A 22873-nucleotide genomic window follows, 5' to 3' on the forward strand; every position below is an offset into this window, starting at 1 on the left:
CTTGCATTCCCACCAACAGTGGAAGAGGGTTCCCCTTTCTCCACATCCCCTCCAACACATGTTGTTTCCTGTCTTGCTAATTTTGGCCATTCTAACTGGTGTAAGGTGGTATCTCAATGTGGTTTTATTTTGAATCTCCCTGATGGCTAGTGATGATGAACATTTTTTTCACGTGTCTGATAGCCATTTGTATGTCTTCATTGGAGAAGAGTCTGTTCATATCTTCTGCCCATTTTTTGATATGATTGTCTGTTTTGTGTGTGTTGAGTTTGAGGAGTTCTTTATAGATCCTGGATATCAACCTTTTGTCTGTACTGTCATTTGCAAATATCTTCTCCCATTCCGTGGGTTGCCTCTTTGTTTTGTTGACTGTTTCCTTTGCTGTGCAGAAGCTTTTGATTTTGATGAAGTCCCAAAAGTTCATTTTTGCTTTTGTTTCCTTTGCCTTTGGAGACATATCTTGAAAGAAGTTGCTGTGGCTGATATCGAAGAGATTACTGCCTATATTCTCCTCTAAGATTCTGATGGATTCCTGTCTCACATTGAGGTCTTTTATCCATTTTGAGTTTATCTTTGTGTACGGTGTAAGAGAATGGTCGAGTTTCATTCTTCTACATATAGCTGCCCAGTTTTCCCAGCACCATTTATTGAAGAGACTTTTTTCCACTGGATATTTTTTCCTGTTTTGTTAAAGATTATTTGACCATAGAGTTGAGGGTCCATATCAGGGCTCTCTACTCTGTTCCACTGGTCTGTGTGTCTGTTTTTATGCCAGTACCATGCTGTCTTGGTGATCACAGCTTTGTAGTAAAGCTTGAAATCAGGTAACGTGATGCCCCCAGTTTTATTTTTGTTTTTCAACATTTCCTTAGCGATTCGGGGTCTCTTCTGATTCCATACAAATTTTTCGATTATTTGCTCCAGCTCTTTGAAAAATACCGGTGGAATTTTGATCGGAATGGCATTAAAAGTATAGATTGCTCTAGGCAGTATAGACATTTTAACAATATTTATTCTTCCAATCCAAGAGCATGGAATGGTCTTCCATCTTTTTGTGTCTTCTTCAATTTCTTTCATGAGTGTTCTGTAGTTCCACGAGTACAGATCCTTTACCTCTTTGGTTAGATTTATTCCCAGGTATCTTATGGTTCTTGGTGCTATAGTAAATGGAATCGATTCTCTAATTTCCCTTTCTGTATTTTCATTGTTAGTGTATAAGAACGCCACTGATTTCTGTACATTGACTTTGTATACTGCCACGTTGCTGAATTGTTGTATGAGTTCTAGTAGTTTGGGGGTGGAGTCTTTTGGGTTTTTCATATAAAGAATCATGTCATCTGCGAAGAGAGAGAGTTTGACTTCTTCATTGCCAATTTGGATACCTTTTATTTCTCTTTGTTGTCTAATTGCTGTTGCTAGGACTTCTAATACGGGTGAATGGATAAGGAAGATGTGGTCCATATACACTATAGAGTATTATGCCTCCATCAGAAAGGATGAATACCCAACTTTTGCAGCAACATGGACGGGACTGGAAGAGATGATGCTGAGTGAAATAAGTCAAGCAGAGAGAGTCAATTATCATATGGTTTCACTTATTTGTGGAGCATAACAAATAGCATGGAGGACAAGGGGAGTTAGAGAGGAGAAGGGAGTTGAGGGAAATTGGAAGGGGAGGTGAACCATGAGAGACTATGGACTCTGAAAAACAATCTGAGGGTTTTGAAGGGGCGGGAGTGGGAGATTGGGGGAACCAGGTGGTGGGTATTGGAGAGGGCACAGATTGCATGGAGCACTGGGTGTGGTGCAAAAACAATGAATACTGTTAAGCTGAAAATAAATTAAAGAAAAAAAAAGAAATAAAATGGTGTGGACGTCACTAGAAACTAAGAAAATGCAATGCAAAACAGCACAATGATCATTTTCTTCCATTATTAATTTGATGAGATATTTTAAAGGTCTTGTGCGGCCAAAGGGGATATAAATTCCTATAGTCTTTCTGCAAACTGATAAGATAGCAGATATCAAAAGCCTTAAAAATAAAAAAATAATAGTAAAATAAAGAGCTTTAAAAACATGTCTGCTCATTAATCCCTTCTTGCACGGTAATAGAATTTTTAGCTGGGCTACTCGGACTTAAGATGATATTCCCAGCTTTCCCTGCAGCTGAGAATGAGCACATGAGTAAGTTTTGGCCAATGGGACGAGAGCAGAAGGGATGTGGTGCCCTCCAGGCTGAGCTGTGAAGGGACACAAGTGGGGTCTCTCGTTTCCCTTTTTTTTCTTTGTCCTACTGTCTAGAATTCAGATCACTTGGACAAGAGCATCATCTAGGGATGCTGAAGCCTCAAGAAAGAAAGAGCCTGGGTCCTTGATATCATGGAACCAAAACCACCATCCCAGCTCTGACTTTATCCCAGATATAAATACATGTATGTTAATTAAATCCCAGCATGTCACATAAGTGGCCAAAAATATCCCAACTAATGCAGCAGAATCCCTACTTTTGGAGATTTATCCTCAGTCAGTAATTGAGGGTATGTGTAAAGATGTAAGCAACAGCGAAAGCTATCACAGACCTTATGTGAAAGTTGCAAAGAAACTACTAATGGTTCAGTTAAAGAAATGATACTGTATTTGTAATAACTTATTATAGTTTACAATGGAATACTAGGGAGCCATTCAAAATTATTACATATAAGAATATTTATTGATATAGAAAAACATCTATTTTTTAACTGCAGGTGTAAGATGAGAAAACGAGCCTGTGTAGAAAATCTCAGCTTTGGGGCACCTGGGTGGCTCAGTGGGTTAAGCCACTGCCTTCGGCTCAGGTCATGATCTCAGGGGCCTGGGATCGAGTCCCACATCGGGCTCTCTGCTCAGCAAGAAGCCTGCTTCCCTCTCTCTCTCTCTCTGCCTGCCTCTCCGTCTACTTGTGATCTCTCTCTGTCAAATAAATAAATAAAATCTTTAAAAAACAAAAAAAAGAAAAGAAAATCTCAGCTTTTCTCTCTCCACCTGCAAAGAATTCTGAGTCCTGCAGCTTTATCTCTCTCCCTCATTCTTGTGGAAGGACAGGTCTTGCCAGATGAGCTTTCTTAGGCTTCTGTCTTGAGAACTGAGAGGAAAGAAAAAGGGGGAGAAAGATATAGGCACATTGCTAGGGCTAGGAAGATATTTCCTGAAGGGTTTTGAGAAAGGAGAGGTGAGCTGTTGCATGTGGGAAAGTGGGTGGGAGAAGAAAAAGGGGATTTTGAAAAATATGCCTGTGGACCATATGCCTCTTCAAGGTGTTTGGGCTGAAATGACTTCAGGCTGCTATGAAATGCAGGCATTGAACCATGAGGTCTCCTATCGTGGACATAGAAATGGGTCCTGAAGATATATATCGAACACTCAGGGTTTTTTCTTTTTTGCTTTTTAGCTAAATTTTTCTCTGGGTAGGTAAAAATCCATCTTCTGCTTTTCAGTTTTCTGCTAGCACTTCTCCATTTGTAATGAAAAACAAATGCTTAGATGTATTTTTTTAAATGGCTGCTGAGCCTCGCTAACAGAAGCGGAAACATAAATTCATCCTGTCCTTTTCCCTTAGCACAGGGAGAGGTGAGGGGAGAGGAGGGGGTAAGTTCTCACCTCCACTTCTCAGCAACACACACCCCTGTCTGCTAGAACCTTCTACATGTCTTCTTCTGCATGCTCTGAGCCAGTTAGAGTCAGGCCAGGTGGGGCATGTCCACAGTTCGCCAACCACCCAATGGTGGAGAGGATGAGGGAGCTTGGTAGCAGTCTGCTGCCTTGTTTCTGGGATGATGGGACCGTAGACACCCACCTGGGCATCTGTGGCAGGCCCTCTCACTACCTTACCAAGTCCCCACCCTACCCAACAGACCTCCTGCTCCCATTCCTCGTTTTTATTTTGGTAGGATGGAAACGCAGCTGGTTGGAATCCTGGTCACCATGACTCTCTCTAGAAAAGAAATGAACTCTACCTGTGGAATTCGTGATCTATAGCTGTGGCACAGAACATTCTGGTGCCCCTTTTTCCCCCACTTCAGGGAGGATCTATGAGAGGCAATGGAGGAGGTCCCAGGTTCTGGTAATCCCAACATAGGAAGGAAAGAGAGAATGGTGTTTTGTTAGTCCACATCAGTGAGAATTGATTAAATCTCTTGCTTGAATATTTTTAGCTATTCCTGTCCCCAGGGAGATGTCCTGAAGTCTTCTGGGCAGCTAGAGAGATAAAATATAAGGAGTATGGCAGGAACGCTTGGGCACCATTGGTGGGAATGCAAATTGGTACAGCCACTGTGGAAACCAGTATGGAAGTCCCTCAAAAAATTAAAAATAGAAATATCATATGCACTACTGGGTATTTACCCAAAGAAATACTAATTCAAAAAGATATATGCACCCCTATGTTTATTGCAGCATTATTTGCATTTGCCAAGGTATGGAAGCAACCCACGTGTCCATCGATATATGAATAGATAAAGATGGGATATATACACATCACACATGTAAAGGAATCTTAAAAAAGCCACAAAAAAGAATGAGATCTTGCTATTTATGACAACATGGGTGGACCTAGAGGGGATTATGCTAAGTGAAATAAGTCAGCAGAGAAAGACAATTACCTTCTGACAGCACTTACATGTGAAATATAAAAGAACAAATGAGCAGAATTAGACCCATAAATACAGAGAACAAACCGATGGTTTCCAGAGGGGAGGCAGGTGGGGGATGGGTGACACGAGTGGAGGGGAGTGGGAGGTACAGACTTACAGTTATGGAGTGAATAAGTCGTGGGAATGGAAGGCAGAGCACAGGGAACACAGGGAATACTGTGTACAGTATTGCAAATCTACTTGACCTAGGCAATACAGAGGCAGGTATTTCAAGTCTACTCTGCGGTGTATGGTACAATGACACTGTGACAGCATTGCATGGTGACAGATGGTAGCTACACTTGCCGTGAGCATCACACAGAGACTTGTTGAATCACTACGGTGTACACCTGAAAGTAATGTTACATTGTGTGTCAACTGTGCTCAGATTAAAAATTTAAAAAGAGGGTGGCAACCGAGGTCATTCCATCTATAGAGGACCCCCTTTTAGCGAGCTGCACTTGCTGGAGACTTCATACCGAGCCTTTGTTCCATGACGTATGTCCCAGTGACTGACCTGGAGCGTACTCTACACGTACAATTGTAGCTGTGGGGGAGATGGGAGGATGAACAAGAGAATCCATAATTACTGTGGGAGGACTATTTCAGCAGGTCACATGGAAAGTATTAGTCAGCAGTGGGCCACTAACCTGCCCAGTCATCTGGGGGACGTGGGGTATAGTTCCTGGGGAATTGATTCCCAGCTCTGTGAATGCATTTGACCTTCCTGGGGCAGGTGCGGGCCAGAGGACCCATGGACCTGAATGGCACAGTTTTAATAAGGGTCTTCATGAGTCTCTCTGGGTTTGCAATCATTCCAGAGAGCTGGAAAATTCCCAAGATGGAGAAAGCCACCATCTTGACGGCCATCTGAGGATGTTATAGCACATATGACAACATGTGCTATGCTACTTCAAAACAGAACAGAATGCCCTTGAAGACCCATGGGTAATGAAAGTCCACGTTTCTTAGCACTGTATGTGAATGGGTCATGGGAGCAGAACACTTTTTAGGCAGGACCGCCTGTTATTTGCAGGAATCAGTGCAATATAAAAGTGAGGCCCTTTGTTTAAAAAATATTACGAATTTTAAGACAGAAACAGGGGAGCATTAAATCAACCATGGAGTCCTTCTAAGCATGAGGTCCTTGTGTGACTCTACAGGTTGAACGCCCATGAAGCCGGCTCTATTTTAAACATTCCCAAGAGAGTCTTTGAGATTGGCTGAAGAGGGAGAGGGCCAAAGCAGGGTTGAGCTATACAATAATTACTGATACTATTCTCTTTCCTGCTTTAATCTCTATGGTTTTACTAGGTATTTCCTCATGGACTATAAAATTTGCCCATAGGCACATTTGCCCCCCAGCTACCAATTCATTTCTCTCATTCTCTTCATAGCCTAACTTCTCAGACGCCCAGGCTACAATAGCTATTTCTGCTTTTATTCTGATTAGACAGTCAGCAACATTTAAAAATCAAATTTTGGGGGCGCCTGGGTGGCTCAGTGGGTTAAGCCGCTGCCTTCGGCTCAGGTCATGATCCCAGGTCCTGGGTTCGAGCCCCACATCGGGCTTACTGCTCAGCGGGGAGCCTGCTTCCTCCTCTCTCTCTGCCTGCCTCTCTGCTTACTTGTGATTTCTCTCTGTCAAATAAATAAAATCTTTAAAAAAATAAAAATAAAAATAAAAATAAAATTTTGCCCCCCACAAATCTACCAAATCTTACCAGTAGGGCTCTCGTGTGTGAGTTAGGGGTACTTCTAACAAGTAACAGATAATCTGGCGTTCAGCGGTATAGACCAACAGGAGTGTATTAATTTTTCTCACATTTCAGGAGGTCTGGAGATAGGCAGTTGCAGATGTTGGTTTAACAGATCAACCTCATGAGGATCCACATGACCCTTTCACCACATGCTTGTAAGGTTTCCCCCACTCCCACCCTGCTCAGCTCCCAGAATCAAGGCTGGAAGGGGAGAGAAGGAGTAATGTCAACCATGTCCTCAGTCCAGATGGAAAACAACCCCCCCAAAGCTAAATGGCATCAAAACAACCATTTAATTATGCTCACAGATTCTGCAGCATGGGAGCATGTACAGAGCACAATGGGGAAAGGTGGTCCTAACCCACCATGTCTGGGGTCTCAGCTGGGAAGACTGGAAGTCTCAGTTCAATCATGGGGCTGCAAACCCTGAGACACATCCTTACTCCTAAGCTTCATGGTTGGTGCTGTTGGCCAGAATGTCTAGACCCAGTCTCTCCATGGAGTGTCCTGGTATAGGCTGGTTTGGGCTTCCACACAGCATGGCCGCTGGCTTCCAGAAGCAAGTGTACTGAAAGAAGACGTGGAGACGCACAGCATTTTTGTGATCTAACCTCACACGTCACGATGTCGGTTTCGGTGCACTCCGTTGGCTAAGACTAAAGAAACACCTCCCTCCAGGGTCAAGGGAAGAGGACATTGACTCCACCTCCTCCTGGGAGTTCTACAATCACTCTGTTGGAAGAGCACCCCTGGTGGGAGATACTTTTGCGGCCATCTTTGCAAAATACAATCGACCCCAAATTCTTTTATCAAGAAAGCAACACTTTCCCAGAAACCAGGCTGCAAAGTGACACTTTCATCTCATCGAACCCATCTAGGTCACATGGGTGCTTAGTGCGGAGGGAGGGTGAGGAAGGCAGCATTTGACTTTCAAGTCTCTTCGGTGGAAGCTGGTGTGGGGGAGGGGAAGGGATGATCTTTAGGTAGGGGATCAGCAGAGTCTGTCACGCTCCCACCCACGCTCCCTTCAACCACTCCCTCCTCTCTGCTCTTTGTTCTCCACACAGGCTTCTAGATAGCGCCTATAAAATTTTTACTGCATTTACTTATTTGTTTCTTTCGGCTATATTCCAAGCCCTTTCTACACAGACTGGGAATTATTCATCTTAGCCTCTCCAAGGTCTATGCTCTGCCTGGCACAGGGGAACGTTGAATACAACCCTTATTGAAGAAATGGCAGGTAAGGTTCCAGAATTTCCTGAGTAGACTAACTACTAGACTTAGATGTTTTGGGTCCAAGATTATGAATAGTTTTAATGGAAAGACAGAAAAAAGTCCATCTTGAGTATCCACGATAGCTAACTCGCCTGGCGGCTTATAGATACCAAAGGAAAAACCCAAAGGTCCAGAAGATTCTTTTCAGTAATGATAATCCTAACTCCCTTGTTTTATGCAGAGTGGTCTTACCAACACCATCCTATTTGTTTCTCATAACCAACCACTTCGAACATTCAGAAGGGCAGATATTCCCATTCGGTAAAAGTATCTTGGATTTAAGGCTAAGTGAGTTGTTCAGGCTAATATGTGCAGGAAAGCATGGTAATCTCTTTTTTAAATTAACCACACATACAGTTTAAGTCTGGAAGCCTGTGTGATAGATTGTAAGCATTTAGTGCCTACTCGGAGTTGGCTCTGATTGTGGTGCAGTTTCTGAAAATAACCATGAAGTTTAAAATTACAAGTTTGCATACACACATTGAATATATATATATATATATATATATATATATATATATAGGCATTAGGATAACATACATACATCACACATAGAAATATATATAAAACCAAGTACCATTTACCTTGAAGTTATTTGACAGGATTATGTACGACGATATTCTAGAAAAATAGCTGTGATTTTCCTTAAACATAATTTTCTCTCCAACGTTTGGGTAGAGTGAGGTCTGTTTGCAAATTTGGTTTCACCCCACTCTTGCATGCCTGGCTTCTGGCCTTGGCAGTGGCGGAAACATGGAAGAACAGTAATTCTTCTTTTTCTCAGGAAGAAGGAGCGGGACAGAACTGTTAAGAGCATTAACTCAACAACATGTTGTCTTTGCCAGGGGACTAGGGAGCGTCCTACGGAGCAGAGCCAAGGAAAGGAACAAAAGCTACCCTGGGTCATCCTAAAAATGTTTCTGCACTTCCCTTGGAGATAACCCCTCCTCTGTGTACGTTCAAACAAGGGAGTTGGAAGTGGTGGTACGAGAATGATGGTTACCGGGAGGACACGTCAGGGTTAATCATGAAGGAAATGAGCGAGGTACCTAATACCAGGTGAGTCAGTATTCCCTAGGCTCTGTTTGAAGAACAAGTGCTTAAAAACCTATACGTAGAGTCATTCCTATTTCAAACAAACAATTTGGATCTTTACCATTTCAACCCAGTAATTCACGGTGAATGGGGTGACAGATCTCTCCGTTTCTTTTACAGTATTTATCTTATGTTCCTGTGTAAGAGTATCAGTATATAAACCCTCAAGGTTCCAGGACCAGGGGCTGCAGGGCTCATGGTGGAGAGGGACAAGGTCTTACTTATCTCTGTGTCTAGCAGAAGCCCCGCACATAGCTTTGTACTTGGTAGCTTAGTAAATGTTGTTTGAATTGAATAGTTCTGGGTAGAGGCTGCTAAGACAGATAATAGAGACTTAATTAGGTTCAATCAATATATCATAAAATTCCTGGGGAAATTCAATTATAGGTCCAGGCTATGAAGGTAAGAGCAGAGTCTAAAATGGCCGGGGTTATGATCTATCGCTTTTGGCATTCAGAAGATCTTGACCCCCACATCCTGGTACTGCAGGAAGTGAAACAAGGATCCGGCTAGCAATTCGAGGGGCAGCCTTAAAATGCTTGAAATGCATTTTCGAGAATGCTCCATGCTTTGGGCCGCTTTTTAGGAGTAGCAGTATCCAACCAAAAAAGCACATTCCCTGTAGACCAGATCCTGGGTATGGCACAAAATATAATTCCCAGTGCCCAGAAGTCAGGCATGTCACATGCAGAATATCTTTATGCCCCTGATGGACACTTATTGTAATGTTGTATGACAACCATGATAAGGGTGAATGAACCTTGAACCAGATGGCAAATAAAAATTACTTTTCGTTTTCAGCAAGCCCTGGGTAGACGACAATGGCTCAGACTCCTGTCTTCTTCCTCATTTGATGATTATGATCCCTGACACCTGAATGGGAGGTCAAAGTTTAAGAGTGTGCCTCTCTAGAACTCAGGTTTGCTAGAACCTCCCGTTCTTGCGACATCTGGCTGGTAGCAGATCAGACAGCCACCCCCTTCCGTCGCGCTATTTACCATGGCATCAACTCTTATCTCCAAGTGGCCTGCCTGCTCCAAGCATGTCATCCCCAGCCTGAACCTCTGATCTGAGCTCAGTTCCATTCAGTGATTCATTCCAAGTTGATTTACTGAGCATCTACTAGAGGCCAGATAGTCTCTCTGGTGGTTGAGCTAGAATGAGATGTGATCTCTTCCCTTAAGGAGCTCCCAGACTCTTAGGGAGAGAGAAAGGCCCATATTCATGATATAGGGTTAATGGGGCTACAATAAATCATAGCCAGAGGGGCGCCTGGGTGGCTCAGTCGATTAAGCACCTGACTTTTGGTTATGGCTCAGATCGTGATTTCAGGGTCGTGAGATCGAGCCCCACACTGGGCTCCATGCAGGGTGCGGTGCCTGCTTAAGATCCTTTCTCTTCCTCTCCCTCTGCCCGTTCCCCCACCTGCGTGCTCTCAAAACCAAACCAAACAAAACACAAAAACAACAACAACATTAAAAACATAACCAGAGGATTCTAGAAGCACCAGCGAGTTTGGGATGGGACCTTCCATAGGAGACAACTTTCCTAGTGGTCATCTCCACCTACCTAAGACTCAATATTTCCTAATTTTCTCTCCAAAACTTTCATTGCAGGCCACCTGGGTGGCTCAGTTGGTTGAATAATCGACTCTTGATTTTGGCTTAGGTTATGATCAGGGTCGTGCCATCAAGGCCCACATCAGGCTCCGGCCTCAGCAGGGTGTCTCCTGGAGATTCTCTCTCTCTCTGCCCCTCCCCCCGCACTCGCACTCTTTCTCTCTCAAATAAATAAATAAAATATTTAAACAACCCTTTCATTGGGGCGCCTGGGTGGCTCAGTGGGTTAAAGCCTCTGCCTTCGGCTCAGGTCATGATCCCAGGGTCCTGGGATCGAGCCCTGCTTCCTTCTCTCTCTCTCCGCCTGCCTCTCTGCCTACTTGTGATTTCTGTCTGTCAAATAAATAGATAAAATCTTTAAAAAAAAAACAAACCCTTTCATTGCTTCCTAATTTTTTGCACTTTGGTCCCTAGTGCTACTATTTACCCTGCCCCCCACACCCCCCCCCCGCCAAGCCATCAACCATTAGGTTTTATCAGTTCTTCCCTGCATTTCAGCTCAGAGCCTTTGTTTTCTGTGTCTCCCCATCACAATCCCAAGCACCTGGTGTTGTCAAAGTTAGGAAACCCAAACAAGCTAACCAGCTCCAGCCACCCACTCGTCCACGCCCCACCGCCTTGCTCTCGGGCTTGCGGAACTAGCCTCCTAGCTAGCCCGGGTTTGCCCAGACGGGCCCCCCGCTGGATGTGTGCCTGGCACCTGGCTGGTTTGATCATGTGGCTTGTGGATGAAGGGGGCAGGAGACAGAAAAAGCTCCGCAAACCTGGGAAACAGGATGCAGTCCAAGTGAGTGCGTAGCACCTAAAGAGGCAGGAGAGACCAGTAGGTACCTAGGGGTTTCTGGGAAGGCCAGCCGGGAAGCAGCAGTGACCAGAGGGACAAGATGCTCAGGTGAAGAGTAAGGTAATTGTATTAATTTGCTATGGCAGTTGTAGCAAATTACTGTAAACTTGGTAGCTTACAGCCACAGAAATGTATTCCGTCACAGTTCTGGAGACCCAGAAATCCGCGATCAGTGTCACAGGGTCACCCTCTCCCCAGAGGCTGGAGGGGAGAATCCGCTCTCACAGCCCCCAGGCTCTGGGGACTGCTGCTCGGCTCAGAGCTGTGTCGCTCCCATCTCTGGCTTCGCCGTCCCACTGCTGTCCTCATTCTGGGTCTTTTCACCCTCTGCTTCTCTCCCATAAAGACACATGTGGTTGCATTTTAGGACCCATCCAGATAATCCAGGATAATCCCATGTCAAGATCCTTAATTTAGTCTCATCTGCAAAGACCGTTTTTTTTTTTTTTTTTTTTTTTTTTTTGCCACATACAGTAATGGCCACAGTTTCTGGAGATTAGGATGCAGATGTCTTTTTTTTTTTTTTTTTTTTGGTAGGATAGGGGAAGTCATTATGAAGCCTATTTCAGTGATAAAGTAAATTTGAAATCACGATCCTGGCTTATACATCTCACCTTGCGGTTATTTTCGGACTAGAGCTGGGTTTGGGCCATGCGGATGAAGCACATGGTATTTCTTTCCCGGGGAAACAGCATGAGCAAAGGCCCAGGGGCAGCTGTGCAGATGTAGGGAAGAGACCAAGGACTAGGCCAACTCCACTGGAAATGTCATGTGTGTTTTGTCAGAGTGCGTGCTCAGACTGGCTACATAATTAAAGAGGGACGAACTAACATAAAAGCAGGAGCTGTTGAGGGCTGAGTCCAAGTAAGGGAGAATGTTGTTGCTTCCTGCACGGGAAATGGCATCTTGGAAGCCTTGTTGCAGGAGGATAAGTCTGCCCTCTCCTTGTAAAAGCCACTCCCTTCCTAACTGAGAAGCTTTATGCAGAAGCTTAAATTAATGCTCCAGATGCCCAAACGCTATCTCTGGAGGCCACGTCAGACCTTCCTCTCATCATGTTACTAACATGTGGAGCCTTACACAAAACTATGAATAAAAATCTAATTTCTTCAACAGCCCACCCCACCCTTGATGATTTGGCCTCTGAATGGCTCAACATCAACTCCTATTTTTCACATTCCCCGCTGGCCCCCTTTCAGGTCTTTGAAGATGTCTAATTCATTCCCGCTAAAGGGTTTTTGAATGTCCTTCCCCCCCACCCCTTTCAAATGGTCTTCCTACCCTGTGTGGTGCTGGCCCTATCCCATCCTTCGAATCCTACCTAAATGCCATGGTTTCCAGAAGATCCCCTCTGGCCACCCTATTTAAAATGGCTTCTTGGGGCGCCTGGGTGGCTCAGTGGTTAAAGCCTCTGCCTTCGGCTCAGGTCATGATCTCAGGGTCCTGGGATCGAGACCCGCATCGGGCTCTCTGCTCAGCGGGGAGCCTGCCTCCTCCTCCTGTCTCTCTCTGCCTGCCTCTCTGCCTACTTGTGATCTGTGTCTGTCAAATTAAAAAAAAAATAGTAATAAAGTGGCTTCTCTGTCCCTGGACCAGTCAGCTTCCTCACAGCACTCATCACTATTTGTAATGGCGTGCCTTTATTCTTGTACGTGTTTCCTGTCTGCCTCATAGCTTTCATGAGGGAAAACCATTTCTTCACCATCATGCACTCAGCAAGTGTTGTTTTAGCACTTGTAGTGTGTCGGGGGCCATGCCAGCTGCTGGGAGCCAGCAGTGAAGGAAAAGGCCCCTCTGCTGTCAGAGGGCTCCTGTTCCAGTGGGAGGGAGGCAATAACTGTGCATGTAAATATATAATGTACCAGGTGGTGATGAGGGCCAGGAAGAAAAATCTAGCAAGAATAAGGAGGTACAAAGTTCTGGTGCAGAGAACTGCCTTTTAACATTTTTTTAAAAAAGATTTTTGTTTATTTATCAGAGAGAGAGAGAGAGAGAAGTGAGCAGGGGAAAGGGCATGAGGGGAGGGAAAGGAAGGGAGAATCTTAAGCAGACTCCACACTGAGCATGGAGACCCACACGGGGCTCAATCTCATGACCCTGAGATCATGACCTGAGCAGAAACCGAACGCTGGAAAGTTAACTGAGTCACCCAGGTGCCCCCAGAATACTGCTTTGACATCTGAGCAGAGAGAGACCTGAAGGGATTGAGGGATCAAGCCACGCAGATATCTGGGAAAAGCTTTTTCTGCATAGAGATAAGAGCAAATTCGAAGCCTCTGAAACAGGATTAGTTTGGCCCGTGTGCTCAAAGAAAGCAAGGAGGCCAGAGTGACTGCATGGGAGACAGCAAGAGGAGAGTGTGGTAGACCTGATAGATGCAGCAAACACTTTGGATTTTGCTTGGAGAGACATGGAAGTTGTTGCCCGATTCTGAGCAGTGGGATGAGAGGCTGCAACTTACATTTTTCAATGGCTGCTCTGGCTTTTCACCTGAGAATAGACTATAGGGGAAGGCGAGAATAGCAGCATGAGACCCATTAGGAAACTATCGCAAAAATCCCCCATATACAATGGCAGTGCCTTGACCCAAGGGAGTAGAGGTTGGGTAGGTTTAGGGTCAGAATGTGGGTATATTTTGAAGTAGAGCTGATAGGACTTGCTGACAGATTAGAAGTGGGATGTGAGAGGAAGAGGAATCAAGAATGATTCAATTTCTTTCTTTTTTTTTTTTTTTTTAACCGGAAGGATGTGTTCTCAGTATTCCAAGTCAGAGCAGATTTTGGTCGAGAGACCAGAATTTAGCTTTGGATATGTGGCATTCGAGATGCCTAGGAGATATCCAAGTGGAAATGTTGAAGAGAGAGAGGAATTTATAAGTCTGGGGTGTGAGTGAGAGGTTGGGACCAAGCCAGGTCACAAAGATGAGGTGTTCTCGGCGCACAGCCATTGGAACAGAGCAATAACATGGGGACTTTGTGACAGTTCAAAACATGAGGTCTAAAGACTGAGGAAATGCCCGTATTCAAAGATCAGGGCCAAGAGGAGCTAGGTAGGATGAAGGACTGAACAGTCTATTGGGAAGAAGAAAGATAAAGTCATGCCTAGGGGCCAAATGAAGCTAGTGGTTCAAGAAGGAAGGAGCCATGGGCTCATCGAATATGCTAGAGAGAACCACACATCTGTTTTGTTAGCTCTTCTCTTCAGTGTTGGGCATGTCATAGATGCTACGTAAACGTGCCAAGAGATGAGGTGAGGCTTGTATCCTTATTATTCTAATGAAGGACTAACTTTCTAGTTTCAGAGGTGGAGATGGAGAAGGTTTTTTCATCTAGATGAGACCCGATCCCTCCATAGTGCCAGCTGGTGAAAAAATAAGGAGTTAAGAGTTTCTGTTTCTCAGGGAGGGTGCATAGGTGGCTCAGTTGGTGAAGCTTCTGACTTCAGCTCAGGTCATGATCCCAGGGTCCTGGGATTGAGCCTTGTGTCAGGCTCCCTGCTCAACAGAGAGTCTGCTTTTCCCTCTCCCTCCACCCCTCTCCCCTGCTCGTGCTCTCTCTTTCAAATAAATCAGTAAAGTCTTAAAAAAAAAGCGCCTATTTCTCAACACAGGGAGGAACCATAAAATGGTGATGAAGAAAGGACTAGGAGAGCTTCTCAGCTGCCGAAGTGAGGATAAGTGCCTGAAGGGAAGAGGGACAGCTCTTCCTTGACAGATCCAACAAGGGGTGAAGGGAATGTTCATGGTTTCACCAAGAGCCATCACCCTCCCTCTCACCACAGAAGCTGACCCCTCCATGACCTGCCAGAGGTCAGATTCCCGCCCAACTGACAAATCATAGCGGGGGTGGCTGGTCCCTCAGGAGCTAGAGCCCCTTGAACAAAATTGACTCATCAATTTGGCCTAAAACAGTGCTGTCCCATAGGACTTGAATATGAGCCATGTACGGATCTAAAAGACTTAGCAGTCCCATCAAGAAGTAAAAGGAAAAAAAAGTGGAATTAATGTTAATAATATATCTTATTTAAGCCAACATATCCCAAGTATGATCATTCCAACAGGCAATCAATGTACAAAATATGGAAGAGACATATTGCATTCTTTTCCCTTTTTGTCACAGTCTTTCAAAATTGGTATGTATTGTACACTGGCAGAACATCTCCATTGGATCCGGCCGTGTCTCCAGGGTTCGGCAGCCCAGTGTGGCTAGGGGTTACTATCTGTCGCCCACCAGTGGTCAGACACGTAATCCAGCCACTCACCTACATTTCCAATGAGCTATGGGTGCTTCAATTTGAAGCTGCCTTAGCAGACTTATGTCCATACTTACTGGTATTAGCTTCTTCAGGGGAAAGCTGGAGACCAAAGGACGAAGATCCCGGAGGTTGGGGCCCCAGGGAGGGGAAACTGTGCACACAGCATCCCTCTCCGTACCTTTCGTTTCTTTCTTTCTTTCTTTCTTTCTTTCTTTCTTTCTTTCTTTCTTTCTTTCTTTCTTTCTTTCTTTCTTTCTTCTTTCTTTCTTTCTTTCTTTCTTTCTTTCTTTCTTTCTTTCTTTCTTTCTTTCTTTCTTTTTTTTTAGATTTTATTTATTTGAGAGAAAGAGAGAGAGAGAGAAGCAGACTCCCCATGAAGCTGGGAGCCAGATGCGGTCTTGATCCCAGGATTCCAGGATCATGACCTGAGCCAAAGGCAGTCGCTTCACCAACTGAGCCACCCAGGCACCCTCTCCGTACCTTTCTAAGACCATCTTCCCCATATCTAGATGCCTGCAGTTCCCAGACGCTAGGACCCTCGGATCCACAAAACAGAACTGGATGTCTTAACTAGCACCCGTGAAACCCCAGGGTCAGCAGAAAGAAGAGAACAAACACTGTGTGAGCTTCCGCCTTTTCCTGATTCCTTCCCGAGGCTTCATAGTCCTACAAATGCTCCCTCTCCTTCCCTCGCGCTGGCTGCCCCGTGTCTGGGGAAGGTGAGTCCTTTGGGAGAGTTGCAGGCTCTCCGGAGATGGAGGGCTGGACACATGAGTTATGAGTGAGGGATCCAGTGTGTTCCTTGTCCTACAGCGCTTACATTTAAACAGTGATGTCTGGGGAGAAGGATGTTTAATTCAAAGAAATTGATATATAATGGTGGAATTTTAGGTACCATGGATTCTCAGTCTAAGGAGAGGGGATATTTTTTGCAGAGTGTCTACCAGTTCTCAGTGTCATGTGCTACTTGGTTACCTAATCCCATATTCCTTCCTTCTTTCTGCAAAGGGTGGTTGGACCTTGCCCGTAGGCTCGGTGTTCCTTGAGCTGGAAATGAGGGCCAGGAAGTTGGCACGTCACAGCTGGTCCTTCTCTGAATCTGAACACCTGTTTTTAGAAATCGAGCCCCTGTTTTTTCCATGTTTTTTCCATGGGACCAAGGCCACCGCTAGTCTATGCCTGTGTCTGCACCACCCAGCTTTCAACCTGCAGGCTGAGCGCTATCCCTTTTCCCGTGGTAATCTGGGCCAGCCTGGCCATGTATTAAAACTCCCCCGTTTGCCTCCCTCCCTATAAGTGTGGTTGGGATTTAGTCTTAATGGTAGTAAAGTTCTGTTTATGAGGCATCTATAATGGTGGTGGGCACGGAGGGAGCTTGGTGCCTCATACACATTACGTCACCTAATTTTTGTGCAACTGTTCCAAGTACACGTTGTTATCCTCATCTTTAAGATGAGGCAACCACAACTCAGAGATATTAATTAACTGACGATCTCACAGCCAGCACACGGTAGACTACTTCGTCTGAGTCCAGAGCATAAACCAGATCCCGCCAGCCCACGGTCTTGCTGTCCAGGCTGGTATTTGGTAGGGTTGGGATTGATCCAACATGTTCAAGTTTTCCTTCTCATCTTGCGTGGGTGTGCCTTGTCTCTGTGGCTGGGCTTCTGTCCCGGATCCTGACTTTTACTCCTGGGACTGAAGCTCACCCTGACCCCAGTGGACTTCGGGGAGACCCCTGCCTCCTGCACCAGGGCTCGGCTACCTCCTGTCCCCCAGGGCCGCCCCTGTTCCCTCCAGCTGCTAGATGGACTCTTGTGAACCGCGTACAACCCTCCTGCTTGACTACATTCACGATCCCGACCTGGAGATGGTTGTGGCCATGTACTATCCTCTCCTCTTTAAATGGCTCAAGCCCATGTATGTTAACCCATGATGGGCCTGCTAGAGGTGGGAACCCCCATCGGGACCCACACTTTGTAATGAAATTGCTATGAGAGGGGTCCTGTGTTCCCCGACCCTCCACTCTTCGCCCCTTTTGCCTCATTTCATGATCTCCCTTTGAGCTCTTTAACTTAAAACATAGTCTCAGTCCAACCCCTGTTTTCTGACCTAGCATTGGATTTGCTATCTAAGATTTCATATGATTCCCAGGCTCTGCCTTCAACCGCGCCTCACGGAAACACTGCTGGGAAAGATGTGCCGGGCCCCGCGACCTACCAGAACGTGTGGGATTTTGCCCCAGTGCATTTTGCCTGGCTTCTACCCATCGGAGGAGGCAGGGATCAGGCTCCTGCTGGCAGATTTGAACACTGGCACCGACCCATGTTAGACCCTAGTTTGTGGTTTGGACAGCTGGCTCCTCTCCTTGGGGCCATGCCCAAAACCAAATGAATCCCTCTTGCTTGGTCGCTGCCAATTTTCAGCTCATTTTTCCAGTGTTCACCTACCGCTGAGATCCTTGCATGCCCTGTAGCCAAATCAGCCCAAAACATAGCATCCACTTTCCCCCGACTTTCAGAAAACCCCCGCCTAAACTCCTGAGCTCTGCTCTCACTTTAGGACTCCCTGTCGATAGTGCTAGAGACTGCGTGGGCTTGCCAGCACCCAACGTCTGGCTCTCGCCTACCACACCGCCCTCCCTGCTTTTGGTCCGTCCACGTAGGGACCTCGCCAACACCCACTGCCTGCGCGGACGGCTGCCGAACGCCTCCTCCAGACACCCAGCCAGACCCAGCCTCTGCCTCCCCAACACTCACCACCCTATAACCCCCGTGGCTCCAGTCATGGGTTCCATGGGCTGGTCTGTCTGGTGTGTCTGGTCCTGCCCATTCCTCATCTGGCTTCTCTTCTTGGCTCCGATGTTTAAAATCCAATTGCCATGAAGGCACTGCCTGCCTGCAGTCCAGAATATGTGGGACCTGCCTGGCGCTCTTCTCATTCATCTTCCAGCATCCCCCCTGCCCCCCACACTGGCTTGTATTGATTTCAAGAGGCTTCATACATGTACATCATCTCCTCAATTAGGTTTTGAGCTCCTTTAGGTTAATAACTGTGTCTTATCCTGAACTAATGTAATAGACATCGAGCCTACTTGTGTCTTTAGCCCTGCGCTGGCTCCTAGGGTGGGGGTGAGTGGGTCACGGGGAGTGGGAGCGCGGCCTCATAATTCCCAAAGTAGCCTTATACCTGGAATACACCTGTGAAAAGAAATTTGTCCTTGACACTTGTATCTGGTATCAGCACGAGACCGCAGAACTTGCCCCTGACCTTGACCTTGTATCTTGGCCTTGGCCTTGTATGTTCAAGAATACCCCTGCCCCCTTGGTATATGTTCGGTAGCCGGCACTTACCTTTGATTTAAACCCTTTGTCCGTGTAGCTGGGTCGCTTCATGGCTGCAGGGGAGAACGTGTGTCTGGCAGAGAGATCCATTGGTTTGAGAAGCTGCGAGACCGTGAGGTTCTCTGTGCAGGGTCTTAATGTGTGAGAGCTGCCTGTTCCAGAATTTCTCCAGAAGCTAGCAAGAGTCCTGAACCAGTCGTCATTTTCGTTTTGCCGGTCTGACAGGATTGGGAAGGTCCGAGAGCCTTAGGACCAACTTTTCTTTCTTACCTGATGTTTTCCTGCCGGCACGCGGTGGGCTGTTCATTGCCTAGAGTTGGAAAACAGTTTGCGTGTACAACTGTAAATTTATTCATCCTTTGAATTTATGTAAGGTTTTTATACACAACTTTCAATTCCTTAAGAGATTACAACAAATTTTGGTTTGCTCCTGTCATGTGAGAACATTAGGCCTGGCAACGTGTCACTGGGTGAGGGAAATAAAGTGCTTTAGCGGGGGAAAAAAAAGAAAAAGAAAAGGGGCCTTATATAGAGAGGTCATGTGATTGATCGTTCAAATCGGGAGACTTTCGAGAATGAAAGGGGTCCTAAGAATAACTAGTGACGGTAACTGGTCTCCAGCAAGTGCAAACCAGGACTATCATGAGAACCTGGGAATTTTGGCACACTTTTTACACATGGTCTGGTGTGGCCTTTGCAGGCTCAGCACACTGAGCCGTCTTATGTGCAAGGTCTGGTGGGTGGCAGTGCCCGGCTCCTGACTCCCAGGCCTTGTTGTTTCTCTTGCCTTTCATTTGAATCTTTGTCCTTTAGAAATCTGTAATCTAGTAACCAACGCACAAGAATCAGGGGGAAAAAAAACAGACAATGTATGTCAGTTAACTGCCAAGTAACTGATACGGGCAAGCACTTTTCAAATGGTGTTCTAGAATACCCCACTGTTTCTCAGGCTGTCCACAGAGGGATGACAGGGTGACCATATCCCCACTTCTATCTACCAGAGTCCCTCCGCTTAGACCTGCTTTCCATACTGGCTTCTGTTAGATTTTTGTGCTCAATAAGTTTTATGGCCTTCAAAAGCAAGGAATCTTTTGGTAGATAATAAATAGAATGAAAATACAAGGAGGGAGAGACTCTTCCTGTGTCTGTAGGCTTTTAGAAGCCAGGGTACTTAACTCAGGGCTAAAATGATGGGTGTAATTTAGATACTTCTAATGTTCTCCCAACCACATCCAACTCGATATTGTGACCCAGGTTGTTGCTAAATAGATACTAGTTGACTTTTTTGGCCCTCCCGTACACACAAACACATTTTGTGGTTTAAAAAAGTGCTATGATCATAGCTAACCAACATGACCTCATACTTTTTTCTTTGATTCCTGCTACCTGAATCATTCCACATCCTTACTCTTCCTACGTGACTCCTAACACACGCACAATAATGATACACACACAATAATGATAGTTGGAGGATCTTTGTCTAGTAGCAGGGCCTACTTTGCCCACCATGATGGAGTCCAGCTGACTTGATTCACGGTGGCGGTGATGGCCGCTGATGGGGGTGTTGTGGTGCAGCTTGAACACAGACAGGTGGGCCGGGGGAGGGGGTCAGTGATGCAAGGCTGGTTATGGGTCTGATGGCAGCTAACTCCCACCCATGGAACACCATGGGCTTGTCCCCATTCACATAGGAAATGGAATTGCTAATGAGCTCCTTCCATGCTGGGAGCTCTCTGTGCACATCTCTGTGCAGGGCTCTGTTACACCTGCAGCTGAGTGAGCCTGCAGGGAACCAGGGAGGCTCGGAGTCAAGACGGACTGGGGCAGCTGCTAGTAATCCCAGCTGCCTTGATGGATGTAAAGAAGTGCAGACGGGCCACAGGGTTCTCCTGCACCAGACAGAGGAGGAGATGGAAGAGAAACTGGTTTAGGTCACGTCCAAGTCCTTCTGGCTTCTAGGGTCATGGTGGTGTCAAAGGACACCTAATAAGCTTCGGCTCTAGCACAGTTTTTAGTGAGATCTGTGTGCGCGGTGCGCCTTGACCCTGGAGCTTCACATTACAGCACTTGCAGAAATTGTTGAGTTCAATTTCATCCCATCTACAAAGGTTTTCTATTTAAGAAAAGGTAACCGATGCAGTTCTCGAATCTTCAAAGATCCACCACTCTGTCCCTCTGGGGCCCTGGAGGAGGTGGAAGGAACTCTGCCTCCCTCCTCTTTGTAAAGAGAGGAAATCAATGCTCTCCTTTCTTACAGGCGCATAAAGCTCTACCACATGCCGACCAGAGAACCAGACTGCCTGTACTCATTCAAATTATAAATGGACACCTGGTGACTTGCCACTTAGTGCCTGGTATATTATGCCAATGTACATAAAATAAGCAGAACGCTTGACGGAGGTCAAGTTATCGCCCATCATTAGTGACAAATTGCCTTGAATTCTCTCTTGCACCCACAGGGGCAATAAATAGCCTTACTTATTTATATTTTAAGAATTTATTTTTAAGCAATCTCTACACCCAGCGCCAGGCTAGAACTTACAACCCCCAGATCAAGACGTGCATACTCCACCGACTGAGCCAGCCACGTGTCCCTAGCCCTCTTTATTTATTATTATCATATAATGCATTGTTTGTTCCAGGGGTACAGGTCTGTGAATCATCAGTCTTACGCAGTTCACAGCACTCACCATAGCACATACCCTCCCCAGTGTCCATCCCCCAGTAGCCTTTATTTATTTATTTAAGATTTTATTTATTTATTTGACAGACAGAGATCACAAGTAGGCAGAGAGGCAGGCAGAGAGAGAGGGGGAAGCAGGCTCCCCGCCGAGCGGAGAGCCCGATGCGGGACTCAATTTCAGGACCCTGAGATCATAACCTGAGCCAAAGGCAGAGTCTTAACCCACTGAGCCACCCAGGCGCCCCAGCCTTATTTATTTTTAAACACACCTTCAAATAGTTGTTATTCCTTGAGTATAACAAGCACTTTACATACCTCACCTCGTTTTTGGCTTTACCTGGATGCTAGGAAGTGGGGATCCTGCACCATTTTATAGGAAATCGAGTGACTCTCAAGGCATCAGAGCTGAACTCTGAATCCACGTCTCCATGAAGCCCAGTCTCTTTTTTTTTTTTTTTTTAAGATTTTATTTATCTGACAGAGAGAGATCACAAGTGGGCAGACAGGCAAGCAGAGAGAGAGAGAGGAGGAAGCAGGCTCCCCGCAGAGCAGAGAGCCCGATGTGGGACTCGATCCCAGGACCCTGAGATCATGACCTGAGCTGAAGGCAGAGGCTTAACCACTGAGCCACCCAGGTGCCCCTGAAGCCCAGTCTCTTGACCAACACTCTCTACCTCCTACCAAAGGCTTCACCAAACATTGACTCTTTAGTCTCAGGACTTGGTTTTCACAATACTTTTTTTGGTTCAGGAGAGAGCACCTAGGAGACCCTGCATCCTAAAAGGTAATTAACGCTAAATAGATGCTCCCCTCGAAAAAAATGAAACAAGATGGGATCGGGAGGGACACAAACCCTAAGAGACTCTTCATCTCAGAAAACAGACTGAGGGTTGCTGGGGGGAGGGGTGTGGGAGGGATGGGGTGGCCGGGTGATGGACATTGGGGAGGCTATGTGCTATGGTGAGCGCTGTGAACTGTGTAAGACTGATGATTCACAGACCTGTACCCCTGAAGCAAATAATACATTATATGTTAATTAAAAAAAAAAGGAAATAAATGCTTCCCCTCTTGGAAGTTGTGATATGTTTCAAGAACAGATGACATGATCAGGAAGAGTCTGGCATTTAGTGCAAGCCATAGGAGCTGTTGTGAACATTTTATTATTGCCCACCAAAAGCATAACTAAGGCCCAATGATTCAATTTTTCTCTCGCCTCACCGTGACAAGGCATTGCAAAGACATTTCATTATAACCCCTAAGGGAAGTTACACTCCTGGGAAATGAATAGTTATGTAACACTGGCTAAAAAAATAAAAATAAAAAAATTCACCA

At 45.8% G+C, this 22873-nt stretch overlaps 2 long non-coding RNA genes across 2 annotated transcripts; one reads left to right on the forward strand and one right to left on the reverse strand.

Moving 5' to 3' along the window:
* Positions 1-4047: 4047 nt before the first annotated feature.
* Positions 4048-18998, reverse strand: LOC125102345 (uncharacterized). Its single transcript, XR_007128110.1, has 2 exons — positions 18868-18998; positions 4048-4096 (listed from the first exon to the last, which is right to left on the reverse strand). It is a non-coding gene; the product is annotated as an uncharacterized LOC125102345 (long non-coding RNA).
* Positions 6421-19016, forward strand: LOC125102344 (uncharacterized). Its single transcript, XR_007128109.1, has 6 exons — positions 6421-6937; positions 6985-8761; positions 9599-9716; positions 10915-11203; positions 16024-16233; positions 18896-19016. It is a non-coding gene; the product is annotated as an uncharacterized LOC125102344 (long non-coding RNA).
* The last annotated feature ends 3857 nt before the right edge of the window (positions 19017-22873 follow it).

The sequence above is a fragment of the Lutra lutra genome, chromosome 6 (genome assembly GCF_902655055.1).
Source record: "Lutra lutra chromosome 6, mLutLut1.2, whole genome shotgun sequence".
NCBI lineage: Eukaryota > Metazoa > Chordata > Mammalia > Carnivora > Mustelidae > Lutra > Lutra lutra.